The 20,606-nt window shown below is 34.4% G+C and overlaps 1 protein-coding gene and 1 long non-coding RNA gene across 3 annotated transcripts in view; one reads left to right on the top strand and one right to left on the bottom strand.

Annotated features, from left to right (window-relative positions):
* Mmp2 (Matrix metalloproteinase 2) overlaps positions 1–20,606 on the top strand; it is a 335,594-nt gene that overhangs the window by 154,344 nt on the left and 160,644 nt on the right. The gene's annotated exons all lie outside the window — the stretch shown is intronic.
* On the bottom strand, positions 12,048–12,415 carry LOC118682133 (uncharacterized). 2 transcript variants are annotated; one of them, XR_004977798.2, is made up of 2 exons: positions 12,266–12,415; positions 12,048–12,204 (listed from the first exon to the last, which is right to left on the bottom strand). It is a non-coding gene; the product is annotated as an uncharacterized lncRNA (long non-coding RNA). The 2 variants fall into 2 exon arrangements; XR_011396277.1 differs by having other exon boundaries at positions 12,279–12,415.

The raw sequence follows: 20,606 nt of genomic DNA, 5'->3' as shown, positions 1-20,606 counted from the left end.
GATTGACCGATATTTTCGGTAAAAAGCTAGTCAAAGGCACTGAGGTCCACATGTTCGGTATCTGAAAACGATTTGAACTATTTCTGGAGGTGAGATCGCATAATTTGAAAGTACTTTTTGTGCAAACTTTTAACCCGATGTCTGCATGGACTCTCGATTTATTTATATACTGCAAATTGAAATAATCATATTGAATTTAAAATATATGTGAATTAGGCGTGGTTGCAGCTCGATTTTGCCCATTTTCACACCGTGGCATAAATATACAAATGTTTTGTCACGCACAAAATTGGTTGAGTAGTTCTTGAGAAATAGGATTGCGTATAGACATGGACGGTGCCAGTTTGTAACTTTTTACTTCTGACGTATTTAGTTAGCGATTTATCGCACTTTAAGCGACTTTCAACATAACTTTTAAATAGGAAGTGCGCGCTGTTATCATTTCATTTCATCCATTGTACACTGTATGAGGACGTGTCAAGAGAATCCCTCCTCAGAATTTTGGTCGATATAGCTCGTACGGTTTGTGAGATATTTACATTGAGCATATTAGGAGGCGGATTGAGAATGTTCACTACTGTGATGCCCTCCACCAGATTTAAATTTTGTGTCCTATTTTGGAACTTTATATGTTTTCGATTAACGGATTTTTTGGGCGTGGATTCGAATCCCATCAGCTGCAATACCAATCTCCCTTGCGTGCCAAGAAACTCGTTTCATCACGATATCTCAACTTTTACTCAAGCTATCGCTTCCTCTGACGGACGGACAGACAGTCACAAAAATTCAATTCGATTCATCATTATGATCATTTCAATACACATAAACCTATATCTATATTGAATAGTTTAAGATTTTCCAAACAGCCATTAGGTGAACAAAACTGTTTTACTCTGTAGCAACATGTTGGGAGAGTATAAAAATTATTAAAAACACCTTTGTATTTTCATTGGCAGCACTAAAGAGCAGAGAAGTGGAAGCTAATATTACAAGCTAAGTGTCTAGTGTTCAAAATTTCTGGCGAGCTCGCATTATTTGTAGAGCAAAGAACACATTTGGTAGGAAAAAATAATGTTTGGGAACAACCCGAACCTATAGGGCTTTTCAAATGAGTGATTCAGGGCACTCCGCATTTATTAACAAGGAAAATGTCAGTTTTATGTAATCCAAAGTTAATGGTATATATATATATATGTAGACATATATCGGTGATCAAATGAAAAGCAGTTTAATTGAAAAATTCTCGAATTTTGCTCATTGGAACTAGCTCTATTCATTCAATTTGAATGCTTCGCTTAAAGCCTAAATCGAAAAATGTTCTGATTGCAAGTGAAATCGGATTAGAATGGATCACTTCTGTACAGAATTGCAATGTACGAAAAGTGCGAATCGCATGCAGTTGAAGGCCACACTTGAAGTCAAGGTATTTAGTTATGTACGAGGATATGTGTGGGGAATTAGTCTTGCTTAAACATTGCAATGATGAATGCCATTTTCAGGACACATTTTTAAGCATGTATATTAATAATGCGATTTACTGCAGCAACTGACCACTATAACAAAGAGTCTGTGTAGGTGCATAGAGCTAAGTGTTGGTTTGATTGCTTAACTCGCTTTAGCATTTCTGTCATGCGTTATAGCGGCATAACGCATCCATACAAATGTATATTTACAGTAAGACCCGCGTCCTCTGTTTCGCTTAGCGCTGTTTCGGTTTAACGCTCTTTTATTTCAACCCGGGAACTCCCCGGAATTGTGCAGCCGAATTATGCAGCCGACTACACATATACATTCGTTAATACAACCAATGAAACAACGTTTTATATCCAATTTTAAGCTTATTACTTGCGGCTAATATAAAGCAGATTTTTGAAAAAATAGACGGAGAAGAGAAGCAATCAATAAAAGAAATTTGGAAAAACTACAATATCATGAATGCTGTAGAAAACAGAAAATTACAGAAAGGTCTTTGAAAGGATTATGGAAGAACATTTGGCCAGATTTCAGTAAGAGTCATTGGACACTCTGTCGATAGGGATGAAATAACGCAGTTAGCAAAACCGACCTCATCCAAAGGTAAATGTGGAAGACGTTGAAGAAATAGTTCAAAAAGCAGATAGTATTACTAATGATGACGCCAAGGAATTAACTGTGCGAGAAGAAAACAAAAATATTAACAGTAGTAGCTTCGAAGAAGAGCAAAAAGAAGTTTGACTACTATAACTGAAATTATGGGCCAATTTTTTGAAAATAGAGAGAATTTTATAAATGTTTTATTAAACCTATTAGGAGGGGGCCACGCCCACTTTGAAAAAAAATTTTAATTGCAGATACCCCTCCCTAATGTGATCTTGAATACCAAATAAGAGTCTTGTATCTTGTTGTGGAGCTTAGTTATGGCAAATTATTTGTTTTTGATTAATGGCGTTTTGTGGGCGTGTCAGTGGTCCGATTACGCCCATCTGCAATACCAACCGTCTCACGGTACCAAGAAACATGCCTACCAACTTTCATAAAGATATTTCAATTTTTACTCAAGTTAGTGCTTGCACGGACGGACGGACGGACGGACGGACGGACAGACAGTCACCCGGATTTCAACTCGTCTCTGCATCCTGATCATTTATATGTATATATAACCCTATATCTAACTCGATTAGTTTTAGGTGATAAAAACAACCGTTAGGTGAACAAAACTATTGTACTCTGTAGCAACATGATGCGAGAGTATAAAAATGTTGCGAAAGAATTCAATATTCATTATTCGACTGAATCGTGAATGAATTACAATCAAATTAGATGAGGTATATAATAAGTTACTTCCCGTCAGCGAAAATTATATTAAAATCATCCTCAAATAAGATATATCGGACATAAACTTAACCGAACCAGAGGATCACAATTGATGATATTAGGCATATGAGATTAAGATTAAGACATAGACCTTTCTAGACCAACTCCATATATGTATGTTTGTTGAGGTTTGTTAGAATAACGGAAATTATTAGACATTGTTGAATATCGGTTTAGTTTGTTGAAAAAGTTCGAAACTATCTTTGCGGAATATGTTTTACTTATGTACATATCCAAATATGAATGGTTATACTCGTATGCAGTTGGCAGCATATAAAGCCGTAAACTTTGACGAGCCAACTTGCAGTGCTTTTGCTTTTTGATGCTTTGTGAGCGGTCCTGAGTGACGTAACATTTGAAGGAAAGGTGGATTAAGGTATGCTTATGAGCGTCGTCTGTTTCGCTATACGTCCGAAAAGTGACTTTTACACTTGTGCTTAAATGTAATGGATGCATAAAAAGTTCTGTATGTAAAATCACACGTGTGGTTGGAACGATCTAGAATAAGATTTGAAACCGGCATCCCTAAGTACACGCTAAACATTAGCAGAAATAAACTTTTGCCACTTTTAAAGTATTATGGTATAAGTATGAATATGTGCACAATTCTATTTTGATATAAATATATACAGTTACTCCGTGGAAGTTGTGGGTTAAAATTTTAATATTTGAGTGGCCTTCTACACTGTATACTTATGTATGAACGTATTAAACTGTATACCGCTAACCACTTGCACAAATAAAATATTAATAATTTATATACACATATAAATATATTAGGGTGGGTAAAAAACGCTTGTTTTTTTATTAGCTTGGTACACAAAAAAATTGGTTGATAGACACCTCTAAGAAAGTATGTCCAAGTATAAGCTCTTAATTGTAACGGGCAAATCCTCCGCCTTCCAGTTTTTATATTTTTTTCTTATTATCAGATAGCAAAATTCATATTTCATATAGTTTGTAGAAAATTCAATGCTCTACAAAATGGTCTCTTACGAAAGTAAACATAACCGTTTAAAAGATATTAACGGTTGAAATTAGACTATTTTAAGGCAGATTTGTTTTTTTATTTTGAATTTTATAACTCAATGTAAAAAAATAGTTTTCAATTGCAAAGCTCATAGTCTTGTAAGAAATTTACTGCTGTACAAAAATGGTCGCCTTTTTTGTTGTCTATTTTTCCTTTGATCGGCATTGAGGTTTGACGATGAATATCTCGTAAACGCTTAATCGAAAAATTATAAGGCTGTGGTTAGATTAGGATAGGTTAAGTTAGGTTAGGTTACGTTAGGTTAGGAGGTCGATCCCAAGACGGATCGCACTTGGACAGCTTAAAACGCCGGTCCGTTGTGGTACCTAAAAACTCCTATAAACTGGATCAAAAGATCCTTACAAGTCGGAAAAACGCTTTGTGCCAATAACAAATTTGTTAAAACGGCCAATGTCCATTATATATAGTTGTTCAAACTGCTGGTACAACAGGTATTTGGCATTAGATCTGATCCGTATATTGTCTCTAAAATCGGTAATACGAAAGGGGGATATAATATACACACAAACTTGTTTGAAAAATTTTTTTTCTTTCTCATGTATTTGCTGTACTCAAAGATAGCGAAATCCAAATACCAAACCAAATATTCTCAAATATTATAATTTCTATCTACAATAAGTACTTTCTATGTGTTCTACATTAGAGTATCCGTTATTTCGAAAATCAAGTTTTTGCTCCCTGAAGTAACAGTTTTTGTCCCGAACTCTTTATTTTCAATTTTAATCATGCCTAAATCTTTTACTTTTCTCCAAGATATTTTTTGATTACATGCAATAAATTATATTCTATTAAAAAACTTTTGCTCTACAAAAAAGGTTTTGATCAATGTTGTTTTTAAAAAACATTTCTTTAAAAGTTATACGCAGGTTAAGTAATGCATTGAATTTACAGAACATTATTCTGTGTTGCTCATATGTTACGACATGTTACTCTATGCCGATTTTATAAACTTGGGTAAAGCAATTTACGTATTTGAACTTTGAAATGTGCGTGTGTTAGTATTTATAAATTAAGTTAATGAGAGAAACAAATTAACAGAAGCCATGGTAATACGAAATTTGCTGACAACTCTCTCATATTTTAGGTAGTAGGGACACCCTGATGGCCAGATTGAGCGCCATGTGAATTAGCAAGCAATCAGCAAAATGTTCAAATTCGATTTGCATAAAACCCGAAATACCATACATAACTCAAATATGCAAATTATGAATTGTAAATTAAGGGTACAGTTTGGGAGGGCGCCAAACAGATATGACAATAAATTTCAAATAAAACAATTAAATTGTTAGCAAACAACAATATCAAACGGTATATTTAAATTTCTCTGATCATCAGATAAGAGCAATACTAACTTTTAGACCTGCTGTAATTAACAGAAACAGAATCTATTTGTACAGGTATTTGTACAGGTATATAAAACACATAAGTACAATACATGAAAAAATATATAAACTAAATTGACCTACCTAGAATTGACTCACTATAATAAATTACAGTTCTACAGTCTAAATGCTATAGTGATCCGATCTGAATAATATATTCGGATATTGTAGCATTATCTTGTGTAAAAATGCATGCTAAATTTCGTCAAGATGCTCGTACCTTGTCAAATAATAAATCTTTCCATGCAAAAACTTTATTTTGATCGATCATTTTGTATGACAGATATATCCAAAATTGGTCCAATATAGGCGGTTCCAATAAATAAGCATCTTCTTGGTTAGAAAAAGACGTGTGTAGTAGATATTTCAGAAATTGAGGGACTAATTTATATAATAATTATTGTAATGGTATACACATAGGCGGACATGGCATAACGTCTCAGCGCGTCACGCTGATTATATGTATATACCAGAGACTTTATAAGGTTTCTGCCGTTTACTGCTGGGTGTTACAAACTTCGTGGCAAACTTAATACAGCCTGTTCAGGGTTTAAAAATTCATTGGGACGAGTAGCTATCTACCTGCTATACAGGGTTTTCCAATAAAAGTGATATGAAATTTAATGTGTTTTACTTAAAGTAAAGTACAATCGATACAATTACGTTCTGAATATAACATCATTCAAATAGCATCGACGACTTCTTTTGCAGAAACGAAATCGATGAACCCAATAGTACTTTTTCCACTAAATCAAGACGTATATCATGAATAGCACGTTCAATATTGACTTTTAAAGCTTCAAGAGAGTCTACTGCTAATGACTTTAAATAACCCCACAAGAAGTAGTTTAATGGTGTTAAATCACAACTTTTTGGAGGCTATTCAATGTCACAATTTCTTGGAATTATCGAATCTCCAAACTTTTCTCGCAATAATTCGGTTGTTGCACGTGCTGTGTGGTCTTGTTTGGACCATATGTTATCAAGATCAACTTGTTCCAATAGCGGCCATAAAAAGATGGTTATAATCGATTTATACCGCTCTCCATTGACAGTAACGGTGTCAACGATGAATTTTCTTCGCACCAGAATCGACAGTTTTGTTTATTTATCGCACCACTCACCATAGGCATAATGAATATAAAATGGCGAAAGCACACGAAAAGTTACACGATTATTTTGATAATAAAATTGAATAATAGCAACAGATAGATGAGATGAGCTTAAGAATAATAAATGTCTCCAATATAGCACCATAAATATCATTAGTTGTAAATGTAAAGAAACAACAAAATTATCCTTTGGAATTTAAGGCAATACTCTAAAATGGATGTAGTAATATGGTATAACAGCTTCCGACACTTGCTCTATTCGATTACGCCAATCTATTTGATGCGAGAGAGTAATAACGCAAGAGTTTTGTTTTGACAAGCAAATTATGAGTTGAAAAATTTTTGTTTTAATTCATCATAACTGTACAATTTGCAAAATTATAATAAATTTTTATAGCGAAAAACCAAATATATAAAGTTTCTTTTTCCCAGATGTAAGTGATTAAATATTTAGGCGAACCTAATAGTGCGAATTTTATAAGTCGAGACGTGAAACTTATGTTTAAATTTCTAAAACTTTTTTCGGACCAATATTAGTTCAAACATTTATATATGACAAACGTTTTCCTGGGCACTTCCCAACCAATAATAAGTAGGTATTTATTTACTCAATCACTCTGTGCATCGAATAAAAATATTATTTTTGGTAAAACATATGTATGACAAATACGGAAGGGTTAAGTTCGGGTGTAACCGAACATTTTTTACTCTTGAAACTTGCAAGGATGAAAGGCAAAGTAATACCTTCAGTTGTTGGCAAAACTTCAAATAAAAATTGTTGCGAAAGAATTAAGAATTCATTTTTGGATGCAACCGTGATTAAATTACAATCAAATTTGGTATCTTCTTGACTTCTATTGAAGGTCATAAACTTAGACTTAGTTTTTTTGTTATATTTTAAATCGCGTCAGTTAAAATTATATTAAAAACATCTTCAAATGAGACATATTTAGTTGATGTGGAAAACGTAAACAAATATCGAAATGGCTGATTGTTAAATTCGTAATGACAACACAATGATCCTCAATAGCAATCAATGCTTCATTGTAAATTGCGTCACTGAATGATATTGTTAGTTCGTTGCACCTTATACGATGTCGAAAATATACGAATATATCATCAGTTATCGAACCTTAGTGATTATCCCACAACATTTGTGATCGGACCGGGAAACATGTCGTCAGTACTCTAGCAAATAGCAGACGAATTTGAGTACCTGCGCACCTAATACTGTTTCATCTTCTAGCAATTCTAGTGCAAGACAGGCATATTACGCAGCTTAATTGGAGCAGATAAACCGACCACTTTTGTAATTAGTGTTTTCAATTCGAAACTCACTTATTTCATTCACATACTAGCAAATATATTTGATGCTCTTCATCGAACTGCAGAACTTAATATTAATATAAATATTGAATGTTTTATGCAGCAAAGGTGTTTATGGTACCCCCCACCGATTGTCAATGTCAATGTATGCGATATCGATATTTTTAACAGTAAGAAATAATGTTAAATTCACTATGAGAATAAAATAATTTGAGAGTTGCACTGAAAAATTTAAATAATACATGAAACAGTCACTGCTATGATCGAGATAAAAATAAGACGAAACAAGTAAGGAAGGGCTAAGTTTGAGTGAAACATTTCGAAGTTCGAAAAATTTTTATGAGGTATATGGAAAATAGGTGTAGGATTGGCTTAATTTGACCTATTTTTGGCATTACTACATATTATTAAAAGAAACAGATGCTTTGTGAGTTTCATTAAGGTACCTCACATATGATTAAAAATATATAAGGAATAAAGTCAACCCGATGTTTGATCCTGATATAAGTTATACCATATGGGAGCTTGGGCAGGTTTTCACCCGATTTTATCCCATTTAGGATGGAGATGCACCGTTAGGAGAAAAATACGCTCACTCAATTTAATTAAGATAATTTACATATTGACCGATATATGAGGTATAAAGTAAGCCGGAGGTTCGATAATTTCTCGATTAGGTATATGAGGACTAAGGAATTTATTGATCCGATTCAAACCAATTTTGATACAGAGGCATACTATCATCAGAAAAGGATATTTTCGATACAACGTTCACAATGGGGACTGGGGTCCAAGCATTCGGTACTTAGTAGCTTGAATTTATCTTCGACTTGTGTGAATTTGGTTATTATAGCTTGATCGGTTTTGGTGATATGTACATTAAACTTATTAGAGGGTGGGCCCACACCCACTTTTTAAAAAATTTGAAATCACAGGTACCCTTACTACTTGTATTGCGATTCGTTGTACCAAATTACAGTTTTATATCAATTTAGTGCTTAGTTATGGCAATTAATAAGTTTCCGATTAATGACATTGTGGGGGTGTGGCAATAGACCGATTTCGCCCATCTACACTAGCAATTGTCTAACGATGCCCATGAAACATGTGTACCAAGTTTCATCAAGATAACTCAATTTTTATTCAAGTTACAGCTTGCAGAGACGGACGGACCGTTAGGTGAACAAAACTATTATACTCTGTAGCAACATGTTGCAAGAGTATAAAACAATTTACGAAAACTGTATACTGGTTCAGAAGTGACAACGGCAGACACCAAGTTACAGCTTGCAGAGACGGACGGACCGTTAGGTGAACAAAACTATTATACTCTGTAGCAACATGTTGCAAGAGTATAAAACAATTTACGAAAACTGTATACTGGTTCAGAAGTGACAACGGCAGACACCTGGCGACGATTACTGATTGATTGATAGAACTATACGTGAAAATTATAGTATACTACAATTATTATATTCGATTGCCATCTTGTGGATCTGTGGAATAAAAAAAAAAATGGCGATTAAAAATCAGGGGTTGATCATAGATGAATTAAAATTTACAATCGTATGTATTTTTCAATGCTGAATGATGTAAAAATAAAAACCAAAAATTTTGTCCAATACAGAAAAAAAAATTATATTTGGGGTGTAAGAGTGTATTATAATCAAAGAAAAATGTTTTCCGAATTCCAGAAATATATCTCATACATTGACCGATACGCACTGGGGTCCACATATTTGGTATGTGGGGGCTTGAACAGTCATATTCCTATTTTGACCACTTTTAGACCCGAGATGGCATTATCAAAGACACTAAGTGTGTAAAGAATCAGATGAAATTTAAAATTGTGTTATATGGGAAGTTGGCGTGGATGTATTTGGATTTCGCTCTGAAATATACGAATGTCATAATAAAGCACCCTACCGAGTTTGGTTGAAATCGGTCGAGCAGGTCCCGTGATATGGGTTTTCACCTAAATGTGGGCGGTGCCATGCCAATCGTCCAATTGTGAAAGCGGCTTCTCTAAAGTTTTTTTTTATTATCCAGATTGATTTATCGTGCTTTTAGTAGTTTTTAACAAACCCGTTTTATGGGAAGAGGGCAGGGTTATTAGCCATGTTCATACTGTCGGTATTAGTTCTTAAACAATTTGTCCTACCTTTGGTTATTGTAGCTTAAGTGGTTTAGGAGATATGTTCATAAAACTTCTTAGAAAGCGGGGCCACGCTCACTTTTTTAAAAGTTTTTGCTTATTTGTGTGCTTAGTTATGAAAATTTATAGGTTTTCCTTTAATGAGGTTTTGTGGGCGTGGCAGTAGTCCGATGGCCCCTATCTACGAAATCGTCCTTATTGTTTTTGCCGAAGAACATGTGCACCAAGTTTCCTTACGATATCTCATTTTTTACTCAATTTACAGTTAGCACAGACGACGAAAGGACAGACGGACTGACATCTGGATTTCAGCTTGTATCGTCATCCTGATCATTTATATATATATAAACCTACATCTATCTCTATTAGTTTGAGGTGATAGAAGCAACCGTTTGGTGAAAAAAACTACCATACTCCGTAGTAATATGTTGCAAGAGTATAAATATATGTAACATATATATGTATGTAAAAAAGAAACTATTCCATATATTGTAACATACTCATATTGCACACATAAATCTACCTTTTGCTAGGAAAAGAGCAAATTTGCAGTAACTCACAAGCTAATTTTATTGTGCATACCGGAGATTCATTACTATTATTTGTACTAGTCAATTTGTCTTTACAGTATTTATGGCTATTTTAGAGCTATTGACATGTTTGTGCTTTCAATTTGTATTTCTTGCCTAAAATGTATTGCAAATTTTGAAATACATGTATAACGAATTCAAAGTAATGGTTTTTCGAAAATAAATATAATAATAAATTTGTTTTCTTTATCATGATTCTTATATAACTTATTTGCTTCAAGAAAAAGTAAACTAATGTATAAGCAAATCAATATTTTATTAAGCTTTTTTGAAGTTTCGTTGAATATCTTAGTCACTTCAATTATCTTATAAAAGCATTTTATAATTTTTATGAGGTCAGACTTAGTATATTTATATGTATACATACATACAATTCATACATATGTATATATAGGTACATTTCGAATGCAAATAGAAATTGCTTGTCAGTGATGTATTTTTTTAATAATTTGAATTTAAAAAATTCACCTTCTCAACGTATAACTTTTATAGTTTATGATGTAAAACAAGTTAATAAAAGCAAATTTCAGGTGTCACCGAACCTTTTATACTCTCGCAAAGATAAAAGACGTGCAAATACTTTCAGGTATGATACAAAGTATTGAGTAAGGTTTCATCATTTGGTTTAAATAGCTTCAGTTGTTTGTGCGCTCTTTAAACCAATTAAGAGGCGTGGCAATACCCACTTTTAAAAATGTGCAGTCCACAGATGGCACCATCCACTGCGACATCTTATACTAAATAACGGGATTGTATCTTAATTTGCAACCTAGTTTTATCATTTTATATGTTTTTAATATTTTTTAGATAAATTTCTTGTTAATAAGTTTTGGGTACTTATTAAAATTTCAACTAATTTTTTTTCCTCATGGTTAGTTGTATATCTCATTCAAAATAGCTACAAAACATTTCCACACGTGTATATACATATGAATATTTCCAATCATACAATTTATATCGAAACTAAGTTATCCCAATACTAGTTGGCTGCAGTTATTAACCCTTTATTCTTGCGAGTCGTTAGGAAATGGTTATTGTAATTTTTATGTTCAAACAACTAGCGGGATCCAACTCAAGTCTATATTTTATTTAGAAATAATTCAACGTTCTCCCCTACTCTTGAAAATAATTTTTCGCTACAAATCAGCACTCATCATATCCTTGCCATACGTCATGCAGGGTGAAACTCGTGCGTGGGGGCGAGAAGCTTTATATACAATTTAAAGTAAGATCAATTTAGATAAGATTGTCAAAATAAATTTAGTAAAAAACAACTTTTTTTTGACAATAAATAATAGAAGAAAATATAACCATTCTGAAGAGGCTAAAGGTGGGAAAAGATCACAGTATAGTTACATTCATACTGTATTTGTTGGGTTTGGATATACTCCGAAAGTTGTACGAAATCTGGATTTTGTATAACCCTTATTCTGCCCTACTTTTTGCATGTTCGAAAGTTAAGTATGCCTCCCGCATAGATTGCCTTCAAGGACATTTGTAAATGTTTTATTTATAAATATTTGAAAATGGTAGATGGTCAAAGAACTAGTGATATTAAAAATAACTTCATTTGAAAAATACATTTTTTGGAATCCTTCTCTATAATTTGTATTGTCTTATTAAATACTAAATCCTTTACTTTTAAATAATCTTAAATTAAACTTTTGCTCTCGTATCCGATAATCCAGTTTTATATATTACTAGCTTTTCCCACAGTTCCGTTCGCATTGAATCCCTTAAATAAATATCAAAGATTATTAATAAAAACAAACAACTAAATACATAATACAATGTACACGAATATTATACCACGATGATAATCATCGTCCAATTTCTCTGAATTACGATTTTGATGAATTATTGTTTTGTTATATTTTGAAATTTTTCGACAAACAATTGTATCTGACATAATAATTTTTTTCAAATTTTTAAGTTTATTTTACGAACAGATATGGTCCTCCAAAATATTTTTTTTTCACAATTCGTAAAAGATGTATACTTTTTTTTAATAAAAAATATCCTATGTCTTTTCTAATACCTTAAGTGTACAAAGTTTCATGAAGATGATTTACGTGGTTTCGGCGTGAAAGCGTAACAAACATACTTATATTCACATTTATAATATTTAGTAAGTATAAGTATATACACAGGTCTTATGTATTTTAGATATGCGAGTACCATATACCATAAGTATGTTGGTGTCATACAGTTGCTATATACTAATAAGTTCTTGTCTCCATTACTGCTGATTATTTCTCGCTGACTTTCGTAGTGGCCATATAAAATTGCGAGAGCGTGTTTTTCTAATAACGGTGTATCTTTGTGTCTAAAATGGATGGGGAGCAAACTTACACTAGATCTTATAATCAGGATTTTCAAACATCTAGTTGACTTCACTTCTTATATGTATAGGTGTTGGTGTTTCAGGTACCTTAATGAAACTAAATTATCATTTTTACTGTTAATAATATGTTTGTTAGCAGTGCCAAAACCCTCATAGCTCTAAAATTATGGATTCCGATTCACTTGTTAAAGTTTTCCAGATTAACTAAATATATTAAATTTTGCCTTTCTCGAGTTCATGTAATATATTTCAATATAATTTTAGCTGTAGGAGTTAAAATATAGTAATAAAACTAACGGAGTCTAAGACTTATAATAAAAATTAATAAAATACCAAGTAGGTGGTCATATGATTCCTCCCTCTTCCTAGCTTGTCATTTACGTTTACTGTTTTTTCTTAATGGTCAGACCACCTCTTCATATATTTACTTAATCTTTAGGATGCTTTGTTAGAAAGATTGCATCAAAACGTTTCTTATACTAATTTTTCTTATTTCACGGCATGACGTTACAAATTAAGAAAATGGAAAAAACTGACCGTCTAAAATAAAAACAGTTTTCCGTGAATTGATCGCACAAAGAAAAACGTTAGTTGTTGAACGCACTGTACTATCAACGCTGATCGCTTTGGTCGTCATTATAAAGGTTTTTGTCTTTTTCTCACTAAGAAGCTGCTCATTTGTCGGAACGGCCGATATTTTTTTTTCTTTTATTGAATAAATGAGAAGTTAATATTGTTTAAAATATTTTTATTATTTTACAATAAATGTCAGTTATTCCGGAATTTTTATCATTGAAACAGAATTTGGTATGCCGCGAAGAAATGCGAGATTTGTTTCAAAACAATTATTTATATAATCTGGACTGCTTGTTCGAAAAGTTTTTACGCTTTTATGTTATCCATTTCCATATTAAGCATTTTTTAAACAAAAAGATAAAATTATCACCAACATTTGGATAGACATGTTCGTCAAGGGGGTCACTATTTAGTTATACATACAGACCGACATACTATGCACACCAATATCGGTTACAACTTATTAGTTTCCACTTCACTAAACAAGCATGGAACGAACGCTATCCTCAGCCACTGGCCTAACCCTTAGAAGCAACCTGCCATCTTCATTTGTTTGGCTTTTGTCTTTAATCTTATTTATATTAGATGTTGTTTCTTATGCTATACGTTTTTATACTTACTGTCTACTTAAATACTCGAATTTCTTCAACTACTGCTACTCATTTTACATGTTTGCCTCTGCCTTAATTGGCAGAGAAATGACGCAACGGCACGAACGCACCAACAAATTACTGGTCAACTACACTACCAACCACTCTTTTTGTTAATTAAAAATTAAAACATTATTTGACCCCTGCTGCTGCCATCTTTGCCGACGTGGCAGCAGCGGGTATCCTTTTTCCTACCACATAGTAAGTAATCGTCCCCGCTCTTTGCCTTTTGATGGCTTCTCTTCTTACTTTTTCTATTTACTTTATGCTTACATACGCAAGTACCTATTAGGTATGTGTGCAACCAATTTGGTAGAATCGTATTGCGCCAAGTAAGTCCATTTTCAACTTCATTTAACACTCGTTCCGGCGAAACTCTAAGTGAAACCTAATGCGTTTGAACCCACATCAATTAATGAGATGCCCTGGGCTTTCATTTGTACCACGCAATACCGTGAGATACACAGTCGCTTCAGCCACTGATTTCTCTGACTGGTCAGCTTGAGAAAAATATTCAAAATTATTGAAAATTTAGTAATTCAAACTATTAAAATTAAAATTGTAGAGGACAAGTAAGACAGGGCAAAGTTTGATTTCGACTCTTAAAACTTTAAAAATACCAAGAACAATGGGTGGTGGGTCGAGAGACATTTACATGTTTAACAAATTGTTATTGTTTAATGCCAATTTCGAAGAGAAATGAACTTGAGAAGAGGTGAAGCGTATTGATAAGTAATTTAAAAAGTTCTATTATGAACAAGTAAGGAAGGGCTAAGTTCGGATGTAACCGAACATTTTATACTCTCGCAAAGTCAAATAGTATACTCGCTTGAGATTTCTTTGTGGATTGACTGATATTTTCGGTAGAAGGTCAACTATAGGCAGTGGGGTCCACATATTTAGTACTTAGGGGTTTGAACAGTTTTGGTTCGATTTAGACAATTTCTGGTCACAAGGTGGCATACTTTAAACGTATTATTCACGCAAAGTTTTACTCCGATATAATCATTGTTACCTGATTTGCATAGTGGAAAGTGAAAGAATCAGATGGAATTGAAAATGGTGTTACATGGGAAGTAAGCGTGGTTGTAGTCCGATTTCGCCCATTTTCGCACTATGACATAGAAACATGAAAAGAACGTTATGCACCGAATTTGGTTGAAATTGGTGAAGCAGATCCCAAGATATGGGTTTTCACCTAAAAGTGGGCTGTGTCACGCCCACGGTTCCTATAAAGTTATCTTATACCATCTCAGAGATAAAACTTAATGTCTCTGGCGTGTTTAGTGCTTGATTTATCGCGCTTTTAGTAGTTTTTAACAGTACCGTTATATGGGGAGTGGGCGGAGTTGCCACCCGATTTCAACTATTTTCACACCGTCAACAGAAGTGCTAAAAGCATTTCCTTCTAGTGAATTTTGTTATTATAGCATTAGCGCTTTAGGAGATCTGCACATTAAACCTATTAGAGGCGGGACCACGCCCAAAAAAAAGTTTTAACTGCAGATGCCCCTCCCTAATGTGATCCCGTGTACCAAATAATAGTCTTGTATCTTATTGCGGAGCTTGGTTATGTCAATTTATTTGTTTTTGATTAATGGCGTTTTGTGGGCGTGGCAGTGGTCCTATTACGCCCATCTGCAATACCAACCGTCTCACGGTACCAAGAAACATGTCTACCAAGTTTCATAAAGATATCTCAATTTTTACTCAAGTTAGAGCTTGCACGGACGGACGGACGGACGGACGGACAGACAGTCACCCGGATTTCAACTCGTCTCTTCATCCTGATCATTTATATATATATAACCCTATATCTAACTCGATTAGTTTTAGGTGATACAAACAACCGTTAGGTGAACAAAACTATTATACTCTGTAGCAACAGGTTGCGAGAGTATAAAAATTATCTGATTATTTTTTATCAGATCGAACTACAAGTAGTAATTCACAGTGTGCAAAGAAACACACTGCCTAGCTAGGTATCTAAATGAACTGAATTTTTATACTATTGCAACATGTTGCTATATATACTTATTACTTATTATATATAAAAACAATCAGGATGACGAGACAAGTTCAAATCCGGATGTCTGTCTGTCCGTCCGTCCGTCTATTCGTCCGTCTGTGTGCAAACTGTAAGTTGGATAAAAATTGAGATATACTAATGAAACTTTGTACACGTGTTCCTAGGCCGCCGGTATGCCGGTGCAAGCCTTTTGGCCTCCACGTCTGTATAACGCTTTCCTTTCATCGGCAAATGCATTTTTCCGAAAAGGTAGAAGTCGCACGGTGCCATATCAGGTGAATACGGGGAGTGGTTGATTGTTAAAATGTGATTTTTGGTCAAATAATCGGCCACAAGCGTCGATCGATGAGACGGCGCATTATCGTGCAACAAACGCCAACTTCCATCTTCGCGATATTCGGGCCGAACACGTCGAATATGGCGCACCAAACGCTTCAAAAGTCCAAGGTATAATACCACATTAATGTTTTGGCTGGGTGGAACAAATTCTTTGTGGACAATACCCTTGGAATCATAAAAACAAATCAGCATTGTCTTCACTTTTGACTTCTCTAGGCGCGATTTTTTGGGTTTCGGCTCATTTCTCATTTATGTCCTCACGACCACTTTGAAAACGTTGAAACCACTCGATATAGGCAATCATCGCCATAAACTTGTTTCATCAATTGAAACTGAATTGAAAATTTTGATCAGTGTCTGAGTTATATATTTATAAAATTGCTTAAAAATATGTTCTTGAATATACCTGAGCAATGTGAAAAGTTAATTTAATCAGCCCAGATGTTGTAACGAAGCTTTTTGCTGCCCCCTGCTTTTTGTGATTTGCTGAGGTATACTCGCCGTGTCCAGGATTCGTTACAATAAATTTGTAAACTGTGGGGCTCTTTTGCAAATCGTACTTTATTCAACTTCTTATTACATAATAAATAAATCCGCGTTGTACTAGCATCACCCGATGATAGCGCTATGACAGAGTAGCGGTTTACGTGGCCCGTTAGCGCGTCACTATCACGCGGAATTACGGAGGGCAGTGGCAGCGGCCGCGATGCCAAGCGTGGAGCAGGTCAGAGGATCGACTCACTACCCACTTGACGCGTGACTTTCAGCCTTCGCACGCTAAGGAGTGAAAGTCCTGCCAGAGGATGGATTCACTGCCAGACATTCACTCTTTACGGCCGTAACGTTGTCCGCCTTTCCGCGCTCCCGTTGAATAGTTCATATACGATAGCGAATACTATTCTGTCGCGCTCTGGGTGTGCTAAGCGTCTTAGGATGACTTACGTTCCGTGTCCTGCTGCGAGGATGGCCTCGACGGCGACTCCACCGCTGCTTGAGTTGACGCTCGTGTGTGCTACGACGACGACGCCCAGATGTTTCTGCCGGCGCTATGTAGGCTTAGATCCCGATTATACCGCACCGAGTCTGTGTTGGCGACCGAAGGTTAAGGGTTGAGTCGGTCAGAGGATCGACTCACTACCGAGCTCACTCTTAACGTACGGCGTTCACAACTCAGAACACTACAACTAGCCAGAGGATCGACTCACTGCTAGGTGTAGTGTCAAGCGTTTGATCGCTGTTACAGTCCTGTGCTGACTTACTGATGATCGGCCTGCTTGCTGCCGTTCGCAACATGTTGCTTTAGGATGGTGTGTGTTGCTAGAAGTGGCGTGATTTTCCCGTTGCAGCCCAATACTTGATGTGTTGTTTACGTCGCGTGGTTTAACTGTTGTGTCGTAACATATTGCTTAAGAATGGCGTGTGTTGCTAGAAGTAGAACTTGTATACTCGCTGTGTTGTATTTATTTAACAGGGTACGTCGTCATGTGTTGTAGGGGCTAAATTCCATATGGATATTTAGTTCTCACAATGTTTATTGCCGGTATATTGGAGGCAATAATGGTATAATGATTTCCGGCTTCCCACCCATTTTTAACTGCTTAGGTTACTCAAATGTGTGATATTTTATAAATTTAAGTGGGCAAACTTTCTTAAAAATTTTGTGGTTTAGCACTGAATATGAATGGAGTTGGTCCTTGGTCTAAACCTCTAAATCTTCTTAACATAATATAACCAATTCCAATCCTCTGGTTGACATTTTTCCCACCAACTCAATATAGTAAATTTAGTCTTTCGGTTGAGTTTATGTAAGATATATCTTATTTGAATATGATTTTAATTTAATTTTCCCTGACGGAAATTAAAATATTGTTATAATACTAATTGAAACTAGGACCAATCATATAAGTTAATAATATACAAATTTGATTTTAATCCATTCAGGATTTCGTCGAGCATCAAATATTGCCAACACCTGAAAGCATTTCCCCGGATTTGATCCTTGCAAGTGGCAAGAGTATGAAATGTTCAGTTACACCCGAACTTAGTGTTCCTTACTTATTTCGTATTAGTTTTAGACCGCAATTAAACAATTTAAGAAACAATTAGGTATGTAACAACCTGATGAATCCATACTATGCTTATAAACATTTTAGAAATATAAAATATGTATTACGTGTACAATTTAAAAAATTTCATTATGAAGGAACAGAATATGACGCAGTCGGTGCAGGTAATTTTTAAAAGATACAATATTTTACGTACCGTCCATAAAAACCGAAGGATTATTGACATTTTTAATGTCGTTAAAGTGCTCTGCCCAACGGAATCTTAATGTCCTATTGATCCAAAATCTCGATTTTATCTGCCATTTTTATGTAAGTCGACCGGAATATTTAAAAATATTCAAAACCTAGACGTTGACAACACTGCTCTGATTCAAGCCCTTGACCAAGGCATTACATGCACTCAAGTAAAATTCTAATTCGAAAACCGATGAAAGCAATTGAAGAACTTCGCTTCAAACTTTTATCAAATATATCTCTATGGTATATTGAATGTTCTTCATTATATAAATGGTAATTGGTGAAACCTGAAACAATTACTAACTGTTTTAAAAACGGTAAAACGTCGTCATAAGGGTGTGAGTGGTTTAGTTTCTTTCTGGCAGGAATTTGTAATTCTAACTGGACTAAACTGCGAAGTTGAGCTTGGTTTTTTGAAGGAAATAAAAAAACCCAAAGCATATATATTCATTGCGATGGCGAATTTCAATAGATAAAATTGTTGCGGACTTTACGATGTACCCTAATCTGAAATCAATCGTGGCAATGTAAACTGTTAAGACAATAATAATTCCCCCACAGTTACATGTGTTAAGGAGGCTTTAACTGCACCAAATACATTTTTTCACTTAAGAGCCCTAAATCGTGTATATACAGTATAACAACTATATTGTGGTTTGCTTACGTAATAAATAATTCAACTACTTATATGTATGAGATGTATACTTAGCTATATTGACATGATGAGAGTGACAGAGATATCTGATGCGATGAATATATGAACATACATATGTATTTCATATTTGCTTTATCAATGTCTGAAATAGGTATGTGGCCGGCATTGATCTCTTTTTAAGCACACAGAATGTCATCATTATTTGATATGTAATATTATACTTGTACATACATTAGTACAAAATTTGATATTGTACAAAGTAATATTTACAGTGTTTTTCATAATCTACTATAACTAGATATTAAAAAATATCGCTCTTCTAATTTATTTTGAAGACGTTTTATAGTCGTGGTAACTCGGCCTGTTTAGCCTAAATTTAAATCTTTAAACGCATTTTTCTCGGAACTACTTTTTTCGATGCGGTCGTCAGGATATTTCAAGTTCTGGTACATCACCAAGGTGAAATTTGACACGAATATTCCACAAATCTTTCTTACATTTATTCCGTGAACCAACAAAAACTGACATGTTCTAGTTTAAAAGTTCAAAAAAGTTAAAAATTACGACTTTATTTTTGAGTAGTCGCCATTTTGTGAAAATTCGTGTTAAACGTGTGATCAACACACGTGAAGCACGCGAAATCTCCCCAATAAGACATAACTATATGACATTTTTTGAAATTCTAATTTGTGTGTTTTCGATATAAGAATAAATAAATTATATAATATGGGTAGAATCATATCTATATTTGATTAAAGTAATTTAATTACTTTGTCTGTTATCAAACTTTTTAACACATATCAATTTGTCCTTCCTCTATCCTTCAACGCTATCATAATTTCTGTCTTGAATTGCCTTGCTTCGGATTAACCACTGAACACAATATGGAAACACATTTTGTTTAGGGCATCTAACGCCTTTAAGTGTATTCAAAAGGCGCAAAACGCCTTTAAGTGTATTCAAAAGTACTGCTAACGTTTTTCTTCATTTTCCATTAGGTGGTAGCTTTTTTAATAGTACAAGGTACAATTCAAAAGTTCCAGGACTTTTTAAACAACGCGGCTTCTAGTGGCGCCATCTGTCTGAAATTGTTATCCCTCAATTATGTATTCTTCATTGTTGTCGTATAAAATTTATATAACAGCTGACTTGTATAACAGCTGAGATATCGCGCTACATGTGACATTACATTTGTAGTGTCGGTCGGAAAATGAGCATCGAACAAAGAGCCAACATTAAGT

The sequence above is a fragment of the Bactrocera oleae genome, chromosome 4, assembly GCF_042242935.1.
Source record: "Bactrocera oleae isolate idBacOlea1 chromosome 4, idBacOlea1, whole genome shotgun sequence".
In the NCBI taxonomy this organism is placed as follows: Eukaryota; Metazoa; Arthropoda; class Insecta; order Diptera; family Tephritidae; genus Bactrocera; species Bactrocera oleae.
Note: the sequence above shows the minus strand (reverse complement) of the source record. Positions and strands in the feature narration are given on the sequence as shown.